Source organism: Equus przewalskii, chromosome 17, assembly GCF_037783145.1.
Source record: "Equus przewalskii isolate Varuska chromosome 17, EquPr2, whole genome shotgun sequence".
NCBI classification, from domain to species: domain Eukaryota; kingdom Metazoa; phylum Chordata; class Mammalia; order Perissodactyla; family Equidae; genus Equus; species Equus przewalskii.
In genome coordinates, this window is record NC_091847.1 from 41,708,207 (window position 1) to 41,733,853 (window position 25,647).

Genomic DNA, 25,647 nt, shown 5'->3' on the forward strand with positions numbered 1-25,647 from the left:
ATTGGGGAATGAAAAGAAAAAAATTATAACAGACCAGCATCTTAGGTACTATGTGAGAGAGGAGACTAGACAGGAGGGGCATCTAAGCCAGCCTATATTGTCAGAGTAGGATGTCACTGGAAGAGAGTTAAAGATAATTGGTGTTCTAGTTCTACTCAGATATATATGAGAGAGAGGTGGAGGCACCATTTGTCTGTGTTCTCTTCAATAGGAAGAAGGTCAGATAATTCAACAGGAAGGTAGTATGGTCTAGTAGTTAAGTGCACAGGCTCTCAAACCAAGCTGTACTGAGTTCAAATACCAGTTCTGCCCCTTATTTGCTACAGAAACTTCAGCCAGTTAGTTAACTTCTCTGCACCTCAGTTTTCTCAACTGTTAAAATAAGTATAATAATTGAATATATTTCCTAAAGATTTTATGAAAATGAAGGGAAAAATACTTAGAATAGTAGCTGGCATAAGAATTACAAAAGTATTGACAATTATTATTACACCAAAGTTTAATGTACACACACTACTAGTTCATTTTTATTTTATTTATTTATTATTTATTTGTTTATTTTTTGGTGAGGAAGATTGGCCCTGAGCTAGCATCTCTGTTGCCAATCTTCCTCTTTTTGTTTGAGGAAGATTGTCACTAGCTAACATCTGTGCCAGTCTTTCTCTATTTTGTCTGTGGGACGCTGCCTCAGCATGGCTTGGTGAGCTGTGCTTAGGTCTGTGCCCAGGATCCAAACCTGCGAACCCTGGGCCACAGAAGGAGAGCATGTGAACTTAGCCACTACACCACTGGGCCAGCCCCTCATTTTTATTTTTTAACCAGAAATTATTACTAGTGAGACACAAGATATATGAAATTTTCCTCTTTTGAGTGAAAAGAGAAACCTAAGTAGTCTTAAGTAAAACTAATCAGATAGCTCCCAATAATCTACTGAAACTGAGAAGTAAGGATTTATTCCCCTTAGGAATTGTATTGTAACTGCTTAAATTACAATTAAATTCATTGTGCTTAGGTCTTGTCTTTAGCTAAAACAATTAAATAACAGGAGAATTAATATAATATTTAGAGATGACTTTCAACAACTATACCTACTCTGTTTGTGCCTGACATTTTGCTTGGTGCAGAGAAAATACCAAGATCTGGAAAGGTACTTATTGGGTGGGTGTAGTGACTCACTGTGCTATCCATATTCATTACACAAATTGAAGGGAGCACAAACTTGAAACACGTAATTGATAATGGATAATATAGAGATGATTTCCTCTTGGGTTTGAAATGCCATTATATTACTCTTTTCTTCAGCAGCATATTTAACCTTCCTTCTCGTGTTGGGCCATGACTTAAGCTATGCTTGTATTTATTAAACACACACAAGAAAACCTAATAAATCTAGAAGTTAGCCTAAAAATATACTCAATTCCAGGGAAAAGCCATGTTGGGTTTAAAGATTATGATAGTTGATCCAGACACAGATAATTGGAAGTTAACTGTTAATAATTTATAAATAATTACAGCAAAATATTGAGTGGTCCCTTTGGATGGAAAATATGTAATACAAAAATAAGATTTAATAAGGTCATTTTAATTATATATCAACATGTATGACATATATTTTCTTTTACTGGGCGTGGTTGGGGAATATGGGTGACAGTGTATGATGCTATTTAAAAGACATTTCTGATTGGCAAAACACAGTCGGTTAAGCCAGATTTTGTTCTGTTTTTTGATGCTATAGTGGGTATTTTAATTCCAGAAGTGAATAATTGTGGCTAAATCACTGGTGATTGAAATTAACGTCATAGAATGCAAATGTAACATTACATTTTAGTTTTTTGTTTAGTTTTTTTTTTTGGTGAGGAAGATTGTCCCTGAGCTAACATCTGTGCCAATCTTCCTCTATTTTGTATGTGGGATGCTGCCACAACATGGCTTGATGAGTGGTGTGTAGGTCTGAGCCCAGGATCCAAAACCAAAAACCCTGGGCTGCTGAAGTGGAGTTCATGAACTTAACAACTATGTCCCTGGGCTGGCCCCTACATTTTAGAATTCTGAAGGGAAATAGGAAAATTCTTATTTATATTGACTTTCTAAATGTTTGTTTTGCTCCCAGATCATGCTAAGTAGATAAACATCCTAACATTTGAGGATGCTATGGAGGATTCTGCTGTGATGGATGCAAAGAATTAATAGATCTATTAGTGGTTTCCAGATTGATTACTCTGACTCAGAAAATAATGCAGGGGCCATGTGATGGATGTCATGGTTCAGAAACAATCAACTGGCAGCAGAATATAAAATGAATAAGTGGGGGAGCACCAGTTGGAAAGATAACATTACTGAGAGTAATGGCGGTGGTAATCTCTCCTTTTATTTAATTAAAGGAAAAGACCAGGGCTCCACTTTTTAAGAGCTTCTTTAGTAATGCAGATAAGACACACCAATAGATATTTATTTTAAATGAAATAGAGTCGGGAATTGATATTGAAGACAGACACACATTTTATAAACTCTTCTTTCAATTAAAATTTTAAATTTGAAAACTATTGTTTCTCAGGACTTATGTGTATATACTTAGCTAGTAGAATTACTGGTATAATTTAACATCCTGAGTACAGCTTATAGAAATGCCAGGTGGTTATAGTTAGTCTACCTCAGGATTCTGAGTAGAGCAAAAATTGTGAGGTTAACCAGTTTTTATTTTTGGACTCCCACATCCACGTGGGATTAGTACTATCTTAAGTATAAGATTATAAAAGGAGAAATGCATTAATACCTTTGAAATTCTTTATTCTACTTGCCCTTTAATATATGTGTAGTGGATAGAGTGGCCAGATAAAATACACAATGCTCAGTTATATTTGAATTTTAGATAAGTGATGAATAACTTTTTAGTATAGGTATGCCATGCAATATTTTATTTATCATTTTTTATTTGCTAAATCTGGCAACCCTAGTAGTGGGTGTTCCAATGAACCTCCAATAGCCCCTCTTAAGGACTGAGGCACTTATTTCTCCAGTCGCCATGGGTGTTGCCTCTGTTGTCTCACACCTGAGTTCTTCCCTAGAAATTACCTTTAGCTGGAGGGAGCTGCCTCTTGCCTATGGGAGTTACCTCCCCTGTGGCATATTGAATTCAATGAACGATCAGTGAAGGAATATAAAGGCTCAGTCCTCTTGCTTCAGTTTGGTACAAACCTGAAGGGCTGTCTCAGCTTCAAAACCTCCTGTGGAGTCACCTGAGGCATTTATTGCAACTGTACCGTAATTCAACTTCTTCCTCTGCCAAATGCTGCTGCCTGTATTTCCTCAAAGGTGTTATTCTGACAGCTTTTTCCAACAAATCTCAGAGTGTGTTTCCTGGGGAATCTCACCCATTCATTGATCATTTTCCTGGTCCCTGAGCAGTACCAATAGACATACTTGGTAACTGGCCAGACCTTCACGTTGGTTTCTTAAGCTCTGGAGTTAAGAACCATTGTAGTGGGTGAGAAGGCTCTGAAACTACTTGCCCTGGCCATAATGGTGAATGAAATCAGTATTGCATCTGACAGGAAATGGCAGAGATTAGTGCCCTTTAAAGACCTGAAGTATGCACCAATCTGGCCACTTGTCAAATTCTAAAGGATGGTAATGGTCTACGGCAAACTCAGCCAAATGGTAGGGTAAATTGCAGCTGCTGTATCAGATGTGGAGTTTTTTAGAGCAGGTTAACATGGCCTCAGGTACATGTTATGCAGCTCTTGATCTGGCAAATGCATTTTTTTCTGTTACTTTCAAGAAGGAGTACCAGAAGTCAACATTCCTTTGGGGAATACAGCAAGGTACGTTTATGGTCTTGCTCCAGTGCTGTTTAACTCTCCTACCCTCTGTCCCAGGGTAGAGTCCGAAGGGATTTGGACTGGATGGATGTTCTGCAGAACATCATATTGTTTCACTACTGTGAATAAATGAACAAGGAGTGGCAAGTATTAGGGTTGGCCTGCTGGTGCAGTGGTTAAATTCGCAGGCTCTTCCGCGGCCCAGGGTTTTCTGGTTCTGATCCTGGGTGTGGACCTACACACCGCTTATCAAGCCATGCTGTGGCGGGCGTCCCGCATGTAAAGTAGACGAAGATGGGCATGGATGTTAGCTCAGGGCCAGTCTTCCTTAGCAAAAAAAAGAGGATTGGCAGTGGATGTTAGCTCAGGGGTAATCTTCCTCAAAAAAAAAAAAAAAAGAAGTGGCAAGTATGTTGGAGGTCATGATAAGACAGATGCATTTCAGAGTCTGTTTCCTGATAAATCTGATAAAAAGAACATGAAAGAGTGTGCAATGCTGTACTGAGTCTAAACTCTAGGGTGGGATCAGTTTCCACATGGGCCCAATAAAATAACCAAGTGCCCCTTGAGTTATTCTTATTCACCTTGATTCTCTCTTCATTGTTCACCCTTGTTCAGTTTTTATCAGAATGGATGCCTGTACTTTAAAATTTAATGAATTTTTTCAGATATGACCATTGTATCTTCTGCAGGCGTAAGAGTAAATTAATGACAAGTCACTAAAAATAGGAGGTCCTATTAATAATTAGATGATAATAAAGAGAAGAAAATTCAATGGCTAAATATGATATGCTATTATTTTAGCTATTTTGACTGAACTGATCAATTTCCAGTCAAGGAAATACTCTCAAACAACTGAATTGTTTTTTCTAAAATTTTTTTTAAAGACTTTTTTTTGTGATACAAAATGCATAACATAAAATCTGCCATATTAACCATTTCTGAGCATACAGTTCAGTAGTGTTAAGTATGTTCTCATTGTTGTGTAACCAACCTCCAGAACTTTTTCATCTTTGAAAAATGAAACTCTGTACACATTAAACAACAACTGTCCATTTCCTCCTCCCCCTAGGCCCTAGCAACCACCATTCTACCTTCTGTTTCTATGAATTTGGCTATGCTAGATACCTCATATAAGTGGAAGCTTGCAGTATTTTTCTTCTTTGGACTGGCTTATTTCACTTAGCATAATGTCCTCAAGTTTCATCCATTTTGCAGCATGTGTTAGAATTTCCTTTTTAAGGCTGACTCCCATTGTATGTATATACTACATTTTGTTTATCCATTCATCTGTCGATGGACATAGTGCTTTCATCTCTTGGTTATTGCAAATAGTGTCATTATGAACATGGGTGTGCAAATATCTCTTTGAAATCCTGCTTTCAATTCTCTTGAATATTTCCCATAGGTGGAATTGCTGGATCATAAGGAAATCCTATTTTTAATTTTTAGAGGAACTGCCATACTGTTTTCCAGAGACGATGCGCAATTTTACATTCTCACCAACAGTGCACAAGCATCTCAATTTCTCCACATCCTCGCCAACACTTGTGATTTTTTTTTTAATAGTAGCCATCCTAATGGATGTGAAGTGATATCTCATTGTGGTTTTGATTTGTGTTTTCCTAATAATTAGCAATGTTAACTCTCATATGCTTTTTGGCCATTTGGGTATCATCTTTGGAGAAATGTCTATGCAAGTCCTTTGCCTATTGTTTAATTGGTTTTGTTGTTGTTGTTATTGAGTTGTAGGAGTTCTTTATATATTCTGGATATTGACCCCTTATCAGGTGTATGATTTGCATATATGTTCTCCACACTCATAGCTTGCCTTTTCACTCTGTTGATTGTGTCTTTTGATACACAGAAAATGTTAATTTTGATGTAGTACAATTTGTTTAGTTTTACTTGTGTTGCCTGTGCTTTTGGTGTCATATCCAGGAAATCCTTGCCAAATCCAATGTGTTAAAGTGTTCCCTGTGTTTCCTTCTAATTTATAGTTTTGATTCTTATGTTTAGGTCTTTGATCCTTTCTGAGTTAATTTTTGCAGTATGGTATAGAATGCTTGCACTTTTACCCTTCATACCCCTTTGATGCCTAACCTTACACGTGTGATAGCTGACATTCCTCCCTGCCGGTTAAATTTCTCCCCAATCACTGATTTAGGGAGAGAGGGATTGTTATTTTCCATGTTTTTAGCAAGTATTTCTAACATAATACCTGCTAGTTTTCTACAGTCTGAGAACATAGAAGAAGCAATAAAATCTCAGGAATATTATTAAAGATTTTGTGTTTAAAACCTTTTAGATTGCCCCATTCCAGATTGCTGCCGTCTCATCTCTTCCACTTGCTGGTGTTTTTCCTCCACACAGAAATAGAATGCCCCCTCTGCCCATTCATTAGCATAAACTGATCCCTCCTGGCAGAAAAATTATCTTCTTCCTCAACACCTTTCTTTCTGAGTTTACATCTTTTCTTATATTTTTGTTACGTATGTATTTTCTTATCTTTTTTATTTGATTATAAGCTTGTTGAGGGACAAAGCTTCATCAGACACCTATTTGCATTCTCCCATGATATCCAACACTTTTTCTTAAACTAGATAGGTACTAAAAAATGTGTTGCATTAAATCTCACATATATAATTCAATAATATGTCACTAATCATGTAAGAAGTTAAATTTTTATAGTGTGATTAGGGTCATAATTAATAGTCATCAAATATTTAATTACCTTTCAAATATTTAACATGTAAATACAGGAGTTTCTAATTACGTTGCACTGTATTCAGATAAAGAAATCTAGTTACATTTTAATCTGATTTTCAGGAATTCATAAATTTAAAACTTTAATGGAAAAGTTAAACTAATGTTTAAATCTTGACCTACAAATTAAATAAAAAAGACATTTCTTTTGTCTTTTATTGCTTTTAGCAGATAGTAAAATGCTTTTAAGTCAAGAATTAAATAGAGAAAATTATACCTCAATCTCGATATTCTTTTGCTCACTCCATTTTAGAAAAAAAATTGGTTTACTAGTTTATTTCCTTTAGGGGAGACTTAATATATTATGGACCCAAAGTCCAAAAATAATGTAAATAAATCACCTAGCATAAAGCTATCATATGACATAATTCTATCAATGATAGTACCCTCCCACACCTAAGTCAAAAATGTTTTTCAGTAAAAAACCATTGATAATGAGTGCTGATCCTATAATTATGATACAATATTTTGTAACCAAAGTAAAAAATAATTTGAAAAAAATAAAGACAAGAAAAAGCAAAAAATTAGGCCTAGATCTTTTCTTTGTAATCTTTTATCTCCAAAAATTGGTATTAGAAGGAAAAAGTGAATTCTTCTGGCAGAAACCAAGGTTTGCTTCATAGAGCCAGATATGGGCTTTGAAGGGTGAGTGGCAGTTCTGAAGGCCAAGAAGGCAGGATCTGATATATTCTGGAATGACAAATATGGTGTGGCTAAAGCACGGGTGGTAAAGAGTGACTGGAGATGAAGTTTAAATAATAGCATGAGGTAGATCAGATAGTGGAGAATGAACTAATCCTTGAAGTTACTCAGTGAGGTAAGTACTATTATTATCTCCATTTTATAGATAAAGAAACTAAAGCACAAAAGATTGACTTGCCCAGGGCACATGACTAGCAAGTGGGAGAGCAGGGATTCAAACCCACAAGGGTCTGGGCTTTTAACAACTGTATTATAGAATTAAAGATAATGCTGAATCTTGTTTTTAAGGTGACTGAATGGGGCAAGATGATTAGTAACTGGAAGACTTGGACATATGTACTCACTTGATCATGACTATTTAAAAAAAGTTGACACTGTCCTATTATGAAGCAATAAGCAATTCCATAATTAGTACCCATATCACAATAGTTTTCCAAATGACTTTGCAAAAATTTGAGAAATTTTCTAGTTAGCAAATTCCCATTAGACAGACTCATTCCCACACATAGGAAAGCCTCTTTCCCACTGGAGACTAGTTTTGTTAAAACTTCATGTTCTCTTATTTTAAATTCTCATCTCCACTGCATCAAAAAATGAATAATCTTATTGTTTCCTTATTCCAAATGTCTTTTCTTTGAAAAGGAATCATTTTTTCTGCTATGATTGGTTGACTAACTTTTGTGCAATTTAGTATTGTTGATATGGGCTCAGTGTCAATTAATGAGGCAATTCTAGGTGGTATTTGGCCTATTGGTAATAATTAGTGGAGTTAATTAGTTATACAAGATCCATTTGAAATTGTACATTTTGCTTGCCAAACAGTTTACATATCTGAGGATGAGAATTAGGCAGATAGACTAATACTGAAGATTTCAGAAAAAAATAGCCGATAGTAAATTTCATTCCCTTATTGAGCTATCTTTGCCACCTGTGCACATTTCATAATGAACTGTTCTGTTTTTCCATGGGTATCCTAAGAACCAAATAAGAGAATATTCTTTTAAAGTCTTTAGTAGTGGAATTTACTTTTATTCCTAAAATTAACTCTCAGGTGAGCTATACATCATGTTCCGTATTTCCTTATTTTAACTGTGTCCCTTCATTTTTGTGTGTGAGCTATATAAATTTATTTTGATATGTAATTTACTTGTGATATTTTGTCTATTTGAAGTGAGTGGTAACTTGATAGTTATTTATATTGTAATTATATTGTATTTATGTTGTAATTTATATTGTAATTTCAAAGTGAATTTGAAAGATCTAAAGTATTTTTCTAAATTTGGTCATGGTTTGTTAAATCAATTGTAAGTAGTTATAGACATGTGTTTGCATGATGATAGTAATATATATTCTAATGTGTATCTGTGCCTAAGAAAGCCTACAAATTTATGGTTTCGTAATTTAGGGGTCCTGTTTATACATTTTGCATCCCTAGCTTAGGATGTCAGTTTTTTAGGCAGCCAATTTTAGAACAAGAACCTGTATTATTCATTTCCCTTAGCCATTCCTTATAAGTCAGGCTCCATTTAATACTATTCTCTACCTATCAAAGCCACAGAACAGTAGAGTATTTAGGGTATTTGCTCTTTAATGTAACTTAAGACGTGTTCTTTGTGAAAACTGTGTTTGAGTGTGTATGTATACATCACATTTTCAATCAATAACTATTTCAGAGATATAATAGATGAAAAGAAATTCCTTTTCATTACATTAAATGTAATCCTATAAATATTAAAAGAGGGAATTTGACAGCAAAGAAATTATTCCTTTAATCCTTAAATTTCTTGAAACATATTTAATACTATGAAGACAAACCACAAATGACCAAAGCTGCTATGTACTACATAGGTTTATATTAATGTTATACTTTTGTTTTGAGTTTTCCAGATATCTTAGACTTAAGTGTGTTCATTATTTAGTTATACAGTTTAATAGTCTGAGAGTAGTACTATGAAGGTGACATTATGAAGGAGATCAACTTAGTCTACTACTTGATTCAATTCTTAGATCTCTACTTCAGCTGCTGATCTTTCCCCCTAGAGCTACCCTACTCTAACGCTCCTGGGCTGCGTGTGATCATAGCCTCCACAGGTTATCACCTTTCTACAGGATCCTCTCACAATATAAGCGGGGGTAGGCTAAGAGTCAATTAGGACTTTTCTCGGGAAGTTGTCATCATTTATCAAAATTTAATTAAGTGCTAATGGGGTACAAGCACTCACCAGTTTCTGTTTTATGCTCTTCATTCTTGAAGGAGGTTTAGATACTGGAGCTGTCAATAGGGCTCTTGAGTTCTAGATCCCGTTGGGAAAAAATTACAGTGGCCACTTTGAACATAAATATTTACATTTAGAATATCAATTGATATAAATACTGATAATAATGAATAAATGTTAGATAATAATCGAAAGAAATGATGTTCTTAACTTTTTGGATAGTACACACCATAGTTTTAGCCATACTAGTACCACAGGAACCTTAATAGAATTAACTCCTTTTTGAGCACCAGTATTCTGAGACTACTTTTCTGAATGTTCTCTTTTATATTTTCTCCCATAGACCTTGTTTACTCCCCCATTCTGCTTCCCTCTTTGCTGTCTATCTAGTCATTCCTACTCCCATAGTGGGTCAGAACTGCTAAAAGCACAATGAAAAAACTCAGATTCTCTTTCCTTCCTTTCTCTATCATTTCCACCCTTTAGTGAGCTTCAGGTGGAAAGATAATAAAGGAAACCAAAATGATTGAAATCAAGATTAGAAGAAAGTAAAATTTTAATTTTCTGCTTGTAAATTAAGCTTTCGTCTCTGCAGCAGGAAGATTATGAATACATTCTTTTTGACTACTTTCAAAACTGCTTCTGAATTACCTTAGGAGCATTTGTAATAAAAGTATTACAGTCTTATTAGCAAAAGGATTTCAAATTTCCAGCTAAATTATTTAGAATTATACCTATTTTTTTCTCTGCATAACTCAATCTTTTCTTGTAATGATAAATTGCCATGGTTTAATTCAATGATAATATAGCACAAAAGCATTTTTTTGACGTCATTGTGATTAATACAAAACTAGTGTCATCAACACCAGTGCAGTTAATAAGTATATCAATCATGAAAATGAAAGTCACGTTTAGTAAGTTGAGATATTGACTGTTAATGCAAATGGCTTATTTTTCTCATGCTATCTCACTTTAATTTTCTCTTAAGGTTTTTAATCTACATTCTGTCTGTTAAAACAGTACTGTTAACTGCTAACTACAGTGGCCTTCTGTCCTCAGCCCTTTTGAAGTCTGTGCTGCTTTTAAAACTTTTGACTATGCCTTAGTTTGTGGATTGCTCTTCTTTCATCTTTCTTTGATCATGTCTTCTTTCTTTTTTTTCTATTTTATCCACTCGCCCCTCTTATTCTGCCTGACATTTCCATATTTTCCCCCAAATAAAATAGTTTTATTGTCTTAAAAATTATTAAAATAACATGAATTCAGTTAGAAAAATCCAATATAAAAAGCATGAAGAAGGCAAACAAAACAACAACCCCCAAAATCCAGCACCTACAAGTAATACTATTAATATTCTGAATAGAATAATAGTGGAATTAATATTATGAACAGAATGTTATTTGTGTGTCATAGACACATGATTATAATTAAATCACATATAGTAAATGGGATTATGGTACATTTTTATTCTTTAACTATTCTATTTTCATCGAAAAAATTAATATACTTCCATGTAAATATAGATATTATTTGTTTTAATTGCTGCTTAGCATGTCATTGCATGGTTGTACCATGCTTTATTTAACGAATCTCTTATCAATGGACATTTTTATTATTTCTCACTTTTCTCTTTTAAACAAAACTGCTATGAACATTACTTTATATGTATCTCTGTCCACTTGACCTTCCTAATGTAATTCTCAGAAAGAGAATCACTGGATCAAAAGGTTATAAAGTTAGAATTTTGATACATGTTTTTAAATATAAAAACAGAATGATTGTACCAAGATACATCCCCATTAATATAACATGAGAAGTTGCAGCTGTTTCTTAAACCTTTGAAAATTCTCATCTATCTTTTATTATTTATTTATTTATTTTAAAGATTGGCACCTGAGCTCACATCTGCTGGCAATCTTCTTTTTTTTTCTTCTTTTTCTTCTCCCCAAAGCCCCGCATTACGTTTTTGTATATTCTAGTTGTGAGTGCCTCTGGTTGTGCTACCTGGGACGCCACTTTAGCATGGCCTGATGAGCAGTGCCATGTCCATGCCCAGGATCCGAACTAGGGAAACCATGCGCCGCCAAAGCAAGCATGCAAACTTAACCACTCAGCCGCGGGGCCGGCCCCTCATCTATCTTTTAAATATTGGTTCCTCTTTATAGCTGTACTTGATTTTTTTTTTTCCTTCTTATTATTCACAATCTCCCTAGATGATTCACTTCCTGGAATGTTATTTCCATCTATAAGTGCTGTGGGAGTCCGTATGGATGTTCTCAAATACTCCAGACGTGTCCTGCGGAGCTTCACACATTGAATGTAGCGAAGGTAGACACACTGAAGAAGAAGGATGGGATCTCAGTAGACGTACGAATATTAGTTGAGGAAAATGCTGAGGGAATACTTAGAAAGAAGATGACTGCTGACTTAAAGTGTTTGAAAGATTGTTATACGGAAGATGAAATATACTATCATTTATGTTACATGGAAATAGTAGAGTTTCATATGAGGAAAAAAGAAGTATTAAGTTGTTAAAATTGCCCTATTAGATATGGCTACATAGCAATGTTAAGTTTTAGAAATGTTGAGTTAACTTCAACTCCTGTTTATTTCACATGTTAAAATGAGGGGTTTCAATCAAGTGATCTCTAAAGAAATTTCCATCTCTAAATTCTACGGTCTTTAGATGAACTTCTAGGGTATGTTTTAAAATACAAATTCTTTGTTAACTGCTTAATATTTAAATACCTTGACGTTTTTCAGTTCTCTGACTGACAAGAAAAGTTCATTAGTTTTAAATTTGAAAAGGACTGCTCATTCTTTATAAATGAAAGATTTAAAAAATGTCCCATAAATTATTCATACCTCTTGAAAACCACAGAAACTTATTCTATAGCTTTCTTGAGGAATAAAGCAATTTTAGGTAGAGATGTGGCAAAAAATACCATCAAATATAAAATTCTTTTTGTGGAAAGGCCATGTCTGATTTCATCATCTTGAGGTGTAAATTAGGTCATATTTGGTTAATATTCAAAATACAATCACTCAGAGGTAGTACCTGGGTGGATATACTGGAAGTGTGGTATTTCTCCTGCAATTCTCCTCTCAAGCTTCCCTAGGTTTATTTAGACTAAATGGTTGAATCAATCCTTAATATCTCTAGCTTGTTGCCACCCATAGTGAGAATGAATGGGACTTCATATTCATTCATTCCTCCAACTCCCTATTGAGTGCCTATTTTTAAGTGCTAGACGCTATTCCGTGTACTAGTAACACAGCAGTGAAAAAAAAGACACTTTGTCACCTTTTTCTAGATTTCCCAGTCATACAAGATATGCCCCTCAGGTTTAATCTCAACAAATGTTTAACACTGGACAGCCTAGCTTATCTGTCTCAGTTTCTTCTACCACCAGTACAAGTCTGGTGGCATCCAGGGAGTTGAGGTGATGCAAGTTGCACTCGAGTTATGTGACTGCTCACCATCATTTGGTGTAAGGCCCTGTCCGCTAACGCTGTGGATCCTTCCTGGGTTATCTGTACAGTCTTGTCAAGTTAGCCACACAACCTCCTCCTCCGCATACACGTATACCAACACCTGCCTAGAGCCTTAAGTGTTATACTTCTCAGTGACCCAAGTCTTTCATTTTCCTCATTGTAAGGGCACACATGCGAACCCTTTCCTCCCTCAAGGTAGGTTCCTTGTACCTAAGGGATTTTGTTAGAAAGGCCTTTAGTATCAGTCACGACATGGGCCTAGAACCAGCCAGACACACACATGCACACACACATACATGCATGCATGCTGTAATCTAGTGGCTGCTGTTGAGTTTGGGAAATGGGCCAAACTCTCCTGGAAATATCACCCAGCAATGATGTTTCCTCTCAATGGGCATTAGTAGTAGGGGGCTGTGATCCGTTCCTGCTTGTCCTCATTTAGGGCACTATATTCCTTCAGAAATGGTTTAATGACTTTAAATCTCAAAGTAAAGGGTTTTGGGTTCAGCATCCCTTCTTCCTGAAAGGCTCTTTGGATTCTATGTAAATCTGAGGAGGAAAATGGGTGCAGGAGAGAGGATGACCCTAATTTCACTTTTCAACATCATTTTAGCTCTATGCTTTTGCCTCACCCAAAAGAATAATTTCACTCTCTTCACTCAGAGGTGAGTACTTACTCAATATCCACATAGTGACAGAACTACACAAGTGGGTCTTTCTAGAAAGTGAAGTCAGCCTTATTAAGGTAAATTGATCAGATGACTTCTGAGTATAGAGAATTGTCAGCAACTTAAAAAAAAAAGAAACGAAAATTAGGAACGTCTATCTTTTTGTCTCCACCAGGCACCAAGCAGTGGTGTTCTGATAACCCTGCTGCTTTCCTCCCTGACTGTCATAGCCTTGATTTGTAGCATCTGCAAATTTTTATGGTTAAATACTTTCTCTATGGCTGATTTCACATCGTCTAGGTGTTTCCACTGTACACAGAGTTAGGAAGAGATGTGTACAACTGGCTCTGGTGAACTGTGTAAGCCTGCTCTGGCACACCACTGCTGCCAAGTTATATATGGCAGAATACGAGTCATTGTTTTCACCTAACATTTCCTGTAAAAAAAGCTGAAAAATAAGAAACATAGCTTCTATATGTTTGTATAAATCCATGTTTATTATGAGTGTTTGAGGAATTAACAGTTCTGTTTACTTCCTGATAAAAACAGGTTAAGTATGCCAGCATATGTCTCTGGACACTCTGTGTTCCTGTGACTCTTTAAAAGGCGTGCTATCTATTTTTTACTTGCCAATACAAATCCTAGCTTCCTTAAGTTTCTCTCTCCTTCTGTCAGCCAGTTTTTAAAATTTTCTAGCTTACTACAGCATAAAATGCCACGAAAAAGGGTCTGGATTTGTTGTCATTCATTTATTTATGCAAGATATAGTTCTTGAGCTTTCAATATACCAGGTACTGAGAATATAAACATGATTAGACAGACCACATTACTGCCCTATAGAGCCTATCATAGGCATTATATACTTTATTTTACAATTAGTTATTTAATTGAAATATTGAAAAGTTTTATAAGGAAGTATAAGGTGCTAAGAGAGTGTATACTGGTGGTTATATGTGATAAAATTAGGCAGATGTGGTATATCTGATTACATTGTGGTATAGGAGTTCCCAGAGGCAATAGAGGGAAAAACCAATGCACAAGCACTCTCCAAGCCTTTGTTTGTGTGACATTTGCTAATGTCCTATAGGTCAAAACAAGTCACATGGCCAAGCCCAGATTCAAGGGTTGGAGGGATAGATTCCACCTCCTGGTGGGAGAAGCTGCTAAAATATTGTGGCCATTATAAAAAATCTACCGTATTATCTGTTTCTTATTTGTAAACATTTATACAGAAATGCCAAGTGTTTTTTATCTTTGCTTTCAGATGTTTCAGTTGTTTTATATCAGTTTCATAGTTGAATTCCATCAACTTTCATCATGGAAGTCACCTGTTTTTCTTCTCAACAAATCTTCAGTTTTTTCAAGCAAGCCGTTCTGTTCTTAATTCTCAGAATGAGCCACTTTCTACATGTGCATACATCTTTCAGATTAATACAATACATAACTAAATCTGGAAAACTTTATAGTTTTACATTTTTGCTCATTTCCTAACCTAGCTTCCTGAAGCAAAGTGGCAGGGCTGTTCAGAAATCATAATTTAATTAAAATGGGTTAGGGAGATGGGGGGTAATACCTTCTTTTTTGCATTCATTTTTTAAGTATCCCAGAACATATGTAGATTTATTTTCTCCCTCTTCCTTGCAAAATAAAACAATAAAACATGTTTTTTTAAATAATAGTGAAATTCAAGCTTTTGTGGTTATAAAAATACATGCTCTATCTCACCTTATTTTTTCCCCTGCTCTAAGATGCACCTCATCTTATCTCCCAAAATTCCTCTTCTGTTTCTGTGCACTTTTTCTCCTTTTTCTACATTTCCCACTCATCTGCGAATCCAAAATCTACTTATTGTTTAAGACTCAAGTCAAGTCCTACCTTCTCCACGGCACTTTCCCTGATTACGATTATCCTTGATTTCACTCTCCTGTGAACTTCTACAGCATTTAATGGCTGGTACCACACAAAAACATTAGTTTTACTATAGATTGGTATTGTTTGTTGCTTTTTATTTGTATTCTAATTTGTATTATTGGCTACTGTTTTCTTTGTTGGACTTGAGTCCTCAACAGTTGGACGGTTACCTTTTTAAGTGCAGGGATCGTTTCCTATAAGCATTCCTTATTATCCTGTTTCTTGACTGATCTGAACACGGTCAACACCTTTGAGCACTGTAAACACCCAACACCAAGCTGTCTTACAGACAATCAATCAAAATTGGGATGTCTCCAGTCTTTTTTTTAGAAAATGCATGTTTTTAGGATTCATTCATCTATTCAAGAAATGTTGAGGCTTAAACATGTTGAGACTTTTTATGTTCCAAGATGAAAAATAACACTGCTATCTCAAGATACAAAGTAATTTGGTTGCTATGTTTTGCTCAAGACAGTGTTATAAACATATAAGAAACAGTATTTTTGAAAATATGCCACAGTACCTTTTAACCTAGTAAATCTCAGACTATGGCTTTTTTGATGAGCAACATTAGCACTTTCAAGATTTCTATTTTCTGTCTGGAATAGTCACAGTCATGTGGCCCTGTGATTCGCGATGATTACAAATAAAGCCCTAGGGTCAGGCGACTGTGACCAGCACTGGTTTGACACTTTCTTTTCCTTTCAGCAAAACAACACAAGAAACAACAGTGCAGTAGCCTAATAGTATCTCTTTGCTACACACACACTCTCACTCATGCCCTCTTGGTCTCTTTTCTTTCTCTGTATTTCTCTCCCTCAGCAGAGAATTTCTGTTGGACCTAGAGTTCTTTGATATATTATGATAAATGATAACTTGTGTTTTCTGACTCTGTTAGAGTCTCCATGGAATTAAAGATCACATGCTTATTCAGCTTAATGTACTTGACCTTTTCCCATGATTGACACATCTAAATGGCTGTAGCAACTCAGTAATTATGCACCAGCTGTGTTATATTCGTTTCACGGAAAAAACACACAATTCTCTTCAAGAGTAGATACCTTGACCCCTTCCCTGCCAACTAAATAAAGGAGAGTAGTTTATTAGTATTATTATTAATCATAGTAGGATTCCTTTCTATCCCAAATGCATCTCTTTCTTCCCTACATTCTGTAAACATCAGTATAGTATGACCACAGCCACATCAAGAGTTGTTTTAGTACTGGTACCTCTTACAGAATGAAAATGCTTACAATAATTCTGGACCTGCTCAACAAGATAGTATCTACACAATTTAAGTGCCAAAAATCCAGGATTTGTTAGCAAGATTTATAATCAGAAAGCAATGTTACCTTTAATGAACCATTTGTTTTCCTAATGGAGAAATTGTGTTTTCTCTTGACTGATGTACAGGTAAATTCTGAATAAATTCTTACATTCTGTGCTTATCTCAAAAAAGTCTTTTTTAAATAGCACTGTTCTATTCTCACTAATATTTTGAAAATATATTCATATATAAATGGTTCTGTATTTTTATTAATTTGGTGGGGAGGGCATTGTTTTTGTTTTTTGTTCTTTTGCTGAGGAAGATTCACCCTGAGCTAACATCTGTTGCCAATCTTCCTCTATTTTGTATGTGAGCCACCATCACAGCATGGCCCCTGATGGATGAATGGTGTAGGTCTGCACCCAGGAACTGAACCCAGGCCGCTGAAGCGAAGTGTGCTGAACTTAACCACTAGGCTACCAGCGCTGGCACAATTTTGGGTTTTTTAACATGATATAAAGTTAATTCTTGTTGACCATTTTGACTAATTTAAGAAATGTCCATTTGAAAAGATTCTGTCTTTTAACTAAATTTTTGGCCTTTATTTATCATAAAATAATGTTATCCCCTTTGTAATATTAAAAAATAATTCAGATTAGATTTAATAATTGTGAAGTCATTTCAGAACAAAGACATTTATCATTAAGTTTCTGAATTCTTTGTCTCCTTAAGTGATGTCTGCCAGGATGGAAAATTAAATTTTGGAAATAATATTGTAGGAAAAATTTATGGTAATATTAACCTGGAAATGTTATTTGTTGTTTTCCACAGGATCTGAGGTGCTTCTCTAGTTCCTTATGCCAGGCTTATTATAGTTGGGACTAGAAAAGATAGCAATATAGAGAGAAGCAGGAAAACAATGAAATGGGACAGGAAAATTTTATTTTGCTTTCTTATTCCTTTAAGCCACTGTAGGTGAGCGGTAGGAAAGAGAAAGGGAACTAACAAGTATGAGTCTGTATAACAGGAATGACGTTCAAAATTTTATATCTATTATATTATCTCATATAATCTTTGTAGAAAATCTCCTAAATCCATTGATAAGTTTTTAATATCTACATTTATTTATTTTGTTCTACAAGCAAACATGAGGTTTCTGGATTGGGGGCAGGCTATTATTATCACTTACAGCAATAACCACATTGGCTCTCCATGCCCTATTCCTCCCCTTTGGGATAATGCTGAGAACTAGATGGTTATATGCACTTGAGGGGAGCCCTAAAACTATGATTTGGGAGTTTATATAGGAATTACTATACAATGGTCTTCTCTCCTCCTGAGAGAGAGAGGGAAATTTTATTTCCTTTATATATGCAAATCTCAGGGAAGAGAAGGGGAAGTTCCCTTGTTTAAACCCTTTGGAATACAAACCAGTAAGTATCTCTGAGCCATTATTATCTTTTGGAATGTAAACACATAAATCTGGGAGATAAGTGTCTACATCTCTTTGAAGGTCTCTACCCATTTAGTCAAGTTCAACTTCCAAAGCTCGTCTTTTAACACGGATTTCGATTTTCTTAGCTTTAGAAGTTGCTAACCATACAGAAACATAAAAATATTTTCTCTGTAGTTCCATAGTCACAAATTGTGGCAGTTTCAGTGCTATTGCTATGAAATTTGTGGCTATAGCTTTGTTTCCATTCTTAAGTTTCTTTCTTTTTTTCTTTTTTTTTTGAGGAAGATTAGCCCTGAGCTAACTGCTGCCAGTCCTCCTCTTTTTGCTGAGGAAGACTGGCCCTGAGCTAACATTCATTTCTATCTTTCTCTACTCTCTATGTGGGACGCCACCACAGCATGGCTTGCAAGCAGTGCCATGTCTACACCCTGGATCCAAACGGCTGAACCCCGGGCTGCCGAAGCAGAATGTGTGCACTTAACCGCTGCACCACTGGGCCGGCCCCCATTCTTAAGTTTCTTAATGCCTTTAGTAGCATAATGTATTATTATGTCTGTTATCTATATACTTTACTTAAAACTATCATCTCTATTTATGCAGAAGATTTATATACTCAGTAAAAGTTTATTGAGCACCAAGAACTATCAAGCACTGTTCTAAATACTTGGAATACATCAATGAGAAAATCACAGACCCCCGCTCTTCTTAAATTTAAAAACTTCTGGGAGAAACTAAAAATTAAATGCTAAACATAATAAGTAGATTATGTGGTATGTAAGTGCTATAGAAAAAATAAAATTAGAGGTGAATGAGGGGTATGAAAGGTCAGAGAGGGTAGGATATAACATTAAATAGGTATTTATTGTAGGTTCCCTGAAAAGGTGGAATATGAGCAAAGACTTGAAGGATGTCAGGAATTATCCAAGCTGGAGGAATATTTCAGGCAGTGAAAAAAGACAGTGGAAAGTTCCCAGGGTGGCAGTGAGAATAGCAAGGAGGCCAGTGTGGCCAGAGTGAGGTGGAGTGGAGGGAGATCAGCAGGAGAGGAGATCAGAGAGCCAACAGGAATGGGGTGTGCAGATCACAGGGGGCCTTGTAGAGCATTGGAAAAACCTTGGCCTCTTCTCTGAGTGAAATGGGGTAACATCAGATGGTTCAGCTGAGGAATGATATGATCTAACTTGTGTTTTAAGAGGACTACACTGCTGCTGTGTTTAGAGCAGACTGTAGAGTCTAAAGGTAAACTCAAGAAGGCGTGTTTAGGACGCTATTGCGGTAATGCAGCCTGGGTGTGGTGTAGCCAGCCCTGATCAGAGGGATGAGGTGAAATAATAAGTGGACAAATTCTGGATATATTTTGAAAGTCGTCACAACAGATTTCCTGATGAATTGGTTGTGGGCTTAAGAGAAAGAGAGGAGTCTAAAATGATTCCAAGGTTTTTGATCTGAGCAACTAGACAAATGTTTTGTCATCAACTGAGATGAATAAGATTGTGGGGGAGCAGTTTATTGGAGGGGGTTGGGTTGGGGAAGGTTACAACATGTTGATTTTGAGACGTCTTTTAGACATGCAGTAGAGCTATCAGGTAAGCAGTTGGATATCTCAGTTTGGAATGTGGGAAAGAGGTTAGAGCCGGAGAGACAAAATAGGGATCTGTCCACACATAGATGGTATTCGGGTAACATTTAGCTTTTGTGGGGCCTGAAGCTTATGCAATTTTGAGGGTTCTGTAAGAAAAAGAATTCAAAATTTAAATAAAAGTTAGGTACAAAGGTGAATATTTATTTAGAATGAGAAAAAATCAAAACAAGTACTTATTTGGAAGCTAAAAAATAGTACAAAATCATAACATTTAGACAAATAGCATACTATTTTTAATTAACTGCCTGACATAGCTCTGTAATATGTTTTTCCCCTACATTTTTGACCTCTAATGTCAAAGATTTTAAAAATATCTTCTGTTGAGAATACGGAAAATTAACTCAGTCTTTATCATGATTAATTAAAATTTATTTTTATTAATGGTAATCTAGAAAGATTTCTTTCATCTTTACAACTTATTTATAATTTCATGAACATTTTCAGGGTTGTTTTAAAAGTTAAACAAACTTCTATCAAGCTTCTTGCATATATGACCTGTAAGATCTGGAAGAATTTTCCAGAGATGAACTGGCTCTATACAATTGAAACCTTGCTTCTTCTCCACTTCCTACATACTTCCAATGCTAGGCAGATGGTGATGCCTCTGCATGCTGTGACACCACTTCAGCCCTGAACCTTTGTGCCACAATGTCAGGTGAGTTTGTCACAGTGGGTACTAGGAGTATTCCCAGAAGCTATTCCAACTCCAGGATAGCTAACAATAACTTGCTCACATATGGAAGTGCCTGTGAATCACATAAATATGTTCCATTAAACCCAACCTAAATGTATCTCCAACTCTAGTTACTCTGAATTTCCCAAAATATCCACAGACCCTCAAGTGCCCCCATCATGAAGGTATCTTACATTCACAAATTTTCCTAAAATAATGACTGTGGGAACACAGTGCTAGCCCTCTCCCCACTCACAGGTAATCTGCTCACTGGCACAAATACTCCCTTATTTGCTTATACTTTTGCTTCTGCTTCCTCATAAAAGAAATTTCTCCATAGCTACTCAGTGCTATGAGTAGCTATGAGTCTTAAGTTTTTTTTAAAAATTAAAAGACTTTATTTTTTAGGACAGTTTTAGGTTTGCAGAAATTGCACAGAAAGCACAGAGAGTTCCCGTATGCCCCCTCCTCCCTGTACACAGTTTCCCCTATTATTAACATTTTGCATCACTGCAGTACATTTTTTATAATTGGTGAACAAATATTAATAGATTATTATTAAGTAAAGTTCACAGTTTACATTAGGGTTCACTCTTTGTTGTGTATCTTTCTATGGGTTTTGACAAATGTATAATATTACATGTCCACCATCACAGCATCATACAGGATAGTATCATTTCTCTGAAAATGCTCTGTGCTCCATCTATTCATCCCTCCCCCCCCCCCCGAACCCCTGGCAACGTTTGATGTTTTTACTGTCTCTATAGTTTTACCGTTTCCAGAATGTCGTATAGTTGGAATCTTGTAATAGCTTTTTTAGTGGCTTCTTCCACTTAGCAATATGCATTTAAGTTTCCTCCATGTCTTTCCATGGTTGATATCTCATTTCTTTTTATTGTTGAATATTACTCCATTGTATGGATGTACCACAGTTTGTTCATTTATCTGTTAAAGGACATCTTGATTGTTTCCCATTTTTTGACAATTGTGACTAAAGTTGCTATAAACATTTGTGTGCAGGTTTTAGTATGAATATTGGTTTTCAACTCATTGGAGCAAAAACCTAGTGAGTGAATTAGGTATTTATAATACATCTAGATGCATACCTTACACCTTTCATAAAAATTAACTCAAAATGGATCATTGACCTGAATGTAAAACACAGGAGATAACCTAGCAGAAAATCTAGGTGACCTTGAGTTTGGTGATGACTTTTTAGATACAATACCAAAAAACATAGCCCATGAAAGAAAAATTGATAAATTGGACTTCTTTAAAATTAAAACTTCTGCTCTGTGAAAGACACTGTCACAAGAATGCAAAGACAAGCTAAAGAGTGGGAGAAAATTCTTTCAAAACACCTATCTGATGAAGGACTTATATCCAAAATATATAAAGAAGACCTAAAATTCAACAATAAGAAAACAAACAATGCAAATACAAAATAAGAAAAAAATATGAACAGACACTTCACCAAAGAAGATAGACAGATGATAAATAAGCATATGAAAAGATGCTGCACATCAAATATAATCAGGAAATTGCAAATTAAAACAATGAGATACCACTACATACCCATTACAGTGGCTAAAATCCAAAACACTGACAATAGCAAATGTTGACAAGGATATAGAGCAACAGGAACTCTCATTCATTGCTGGTGGAAATGCAAAATGGTACAGCCACTTTGGGAGACAGTCTGGCAGTTTCTTACAAAGGTAAACATAAGCTTACCATATGATCCCGTAATTAAACTCATAGTTATTTACCCAAATGAGTCTTGACTTTTTAACCATCCCTGGAAGATTCTGCCTCAGGAACTTCCTTCAGCTTGGTCTTTCTTGTATTTAACGTCCTCAAGACATCAGTTCAACTGTGTGTCTTGGCATCTTTTCTCATCTGATGATGTTTGGATATAGTTTCAGATTGTTTATTTTAGCCTTGATTTGGCAGCTTCTTAGGATGTTACTTCTGGCAATTGCCCATCAGATCCACATTCTACAAACAAAGGCAATATTCATTATACCCAGCCAGGTCCTCTGGACTTGCCAGCCAGGTCCATCATGCCCCTTTGTCCATCTGGGAAAGCTTATCTTAATCAGTAATTGTTAGAAAGCTTTGCAATCTTTAAGGTTTAGTTTAAGTACCACTTCTCTGTAAAGCCTTTATTTGCAACTCTAGAACATATTCACTGTCTAAACTTGCTCGTTTTTTATTCATTGCCCCATCCACTGAAAATGCTCTCAAGAAGGTGACAGATAAGTATTAACTTCCAACTGTGATGGCTAATTTTTAGTCTTAATCTTGTTTGACTCCTTTATCACATATAAACTAGTAACTGCCCCCTTTTTGAAACTCTCCTCCTTTGGTTTCTTTTTTAATAATTTTGATTGTGAAATGAAGCATACATTCAGAAAAGTTCAGAAAGCTTATATAAAAAGTTTAATAAATATTTCTAAAGCAAAAACTTGTATCAAGAAACAGAGCATTTCTAGCATCCTGGAAGCTCCTCATGTGCTTTTCCCCAATCACAGCTCCTACTCTCCTTTATTCCAGAGGTAAAAACTATCTGACTTTCATATTGATCTGTTCCTGTGTATGCATGCCTGAACAATACATTTTAGTTTTTCTGTTTTTAAAGCTTTATAAAGGGAAGTATACTTTTTTCCTGCTTAATAGTATGTTTGTGAGGTTCACCCATGTTGTTGTGCATATCTGTAGTTTTTTCACGGTTGTTGTGTATGTCCCATTGTGTGAATGCACCCTACTTCATTTATACATTCTGTTGATGGATTTTGGGGTTGTTTCCAATGTTTTGTCTTTATAAGCAGTGCTGCTGTAGACATTCTTATATACGTTTCATACATATATACATCTGCATGGATTTCTTTAGGGTCTAGGGAAACTGCTGGGTCATAAAGTATGTCTATTTTCAATTTCGCTAGAAAAGGCCACTCTGTTTCAAAGTAGTTCCCCTAGTGGTATACTCCTACTAGTACTGCATGAGAAACTGGTCAGCGTCACACAAAGACACAGAATTGTCAACCATTTCAATTGTTGCTGAGGTGGTGGGAATATAGAGATATCTCATGGTTTGAATTTCCATTTCCCTGAGAACTAATGGAATCGAGGACAAATGTTTCCTACACTTATTAGCCATTTGGATTTTTGCTTTTACTAAGTGCCTGTTCAAGTTTGCCTATTTTCCTACTCGGTTTTCATCTTTTTCTTAGGACTTGTAGGATTTCTTTTTATATTTACTTTATTGGTCCTTTGTTTGTTGTATGTGTTGCAAATATATTTTCATGCTTTGTGGCGCCCCCCCCCCACTCTTTCGTAATGAAGAGAAGTTCCTGATTTCAATGTAATAAAATTTATTAATCATTTACTTTATGGTTATTGCTGTTTAAGAAATTGTTTCCTAACTTGGCATTAAGAAGACAGTCTCCAGAGAGAGTAGAGATAAGAAGCAGTTGTTTAATCTCTCATGTTTAATTGGAAGTCTGTGACTTCATTTTTTTATTGTTGTTAAGCCTTTGGTTTCTCTTTTTCTGACTCTTAAATGCTAGTTTTATGCAAGGCTCCATCTCAGTTATCTTTCTTGCTCTGCATATTCCCTGATTGCTAGCCTTCAACATATTAGAGTAGAAGATTGCGATTTGAATTCTCCCTCCTTGAGCTTTCTCAAAAATTTATTGGTTATTTTTCTTTCAGGTTTTTCCTCATACATTTTAGATTGTTTGTTCAAGTTCTGTTGAAATAATGATGTTGGAAATTTGCGATTATGTTGATGCATAAGTCAATGCATGTCTGTTTTAGGGGGGTTCACATATTCTTCTCACTGATTCTGATACGTTCGTCCAGGAGATACCCAGCACAACATATCACACTTGTGAATACCACTTTTTACATAAGTTGAGGAGGACTGAAACCTACTAATTTATAAGAATAAAATAGCATTTTACTTATATTTGTATCCCTGATACTGAGCACAATGCCAATCAATAAGATATTCATAATTTCAGTAAACGTTTGTTAGGCATCTGCTATATGCCAGGCGCTAAAGATAAAAAATGACTAACACATAGGCCTTTCCTAGAGAAGATTCATAAGAAGAAAGCTACTTATAAGTAAATAATTACAATCAAGAGTTCTTGTGCTTTTATGTATATGATTGAGTACTAAAGGGTCCAAAAGGAAGAAGTGCTCAACTATATTTAGAGTAAGAAGGTATAGACAAATTTTATAGATGGTGTAATCCTTGAGCTGAGACTTGGAAGATAAGTAGATATTCATCAGATTGTCCAGAGAGACAAAGGCATTTCATGCAGTTGGAAGAATAAGAACAGCATTAAGTAAAAGCAGAGAGACTTGAGACTATCTGGCTAACCAGGGATGAAGGAGCACACACTGGCTTGTAGTATGTGAGGCAGAGTATATTTAGAAGCCTGGCTGGAGAAATATGCTGCGGTCAGATATTGTTTGGCCTAATAGAGTACTAAAAACTCTATCTTACAGACAACAGAGCAATCAAGAAGTTTAAAGCAGGGGAGTAATATAGTCAGATTTGCATTTTTTGATTTAAAAAAAGCCATCAAAATTCAGGATAGATAAGAGGTAAGAAAAGATTGGAGTTAGAAAAAAGCAGTAAGGAAAATTTCTAATAGTCCTGGTGAGAGACGATGAGGATCCAACTGACAGTAGCACCAGGGATATTGCGGAGGGAATGGATTTAAGAGATGTAAAGGATGGCCTGGTGATAAATTAGATGGGCTTTGAGATGACTGGATAGATAGTGCATTTACTGAGATAGGTTATAGATAGTTGATACTGGAGGCCAAAAAAAAAAAAGGATGAGCTTCATGGACATGTTGAGTTTGACATGCCTGTGGGAGGGATGTCCAAGTAGTATGTCTAATAGGTGGATGGATACAGAGGTCTGCAGTCCAAGAGCTGGATCTGGCATCAAGATGTAGGTCTCAGAGCCTGCAATATATATGTGTTACTTGAAAACATGAGGTCAAAGACAGAGC

At 35.7% G+C, this 25,647-nt stretch overlaps 1 protein-coding gene across 25 annotated transcripts in view; it reads left to right on the forward strand.

Moving 5' to 3' along the window:
* Positions 1-25,647, forward strand: part of SLC4A10 (solute carrier family 4 member 10) — a 275,647-nt gene that overhangs the window by 103,161 nt on the left and 146,839 nt on the right. The window lies entirely within an intron of this gene.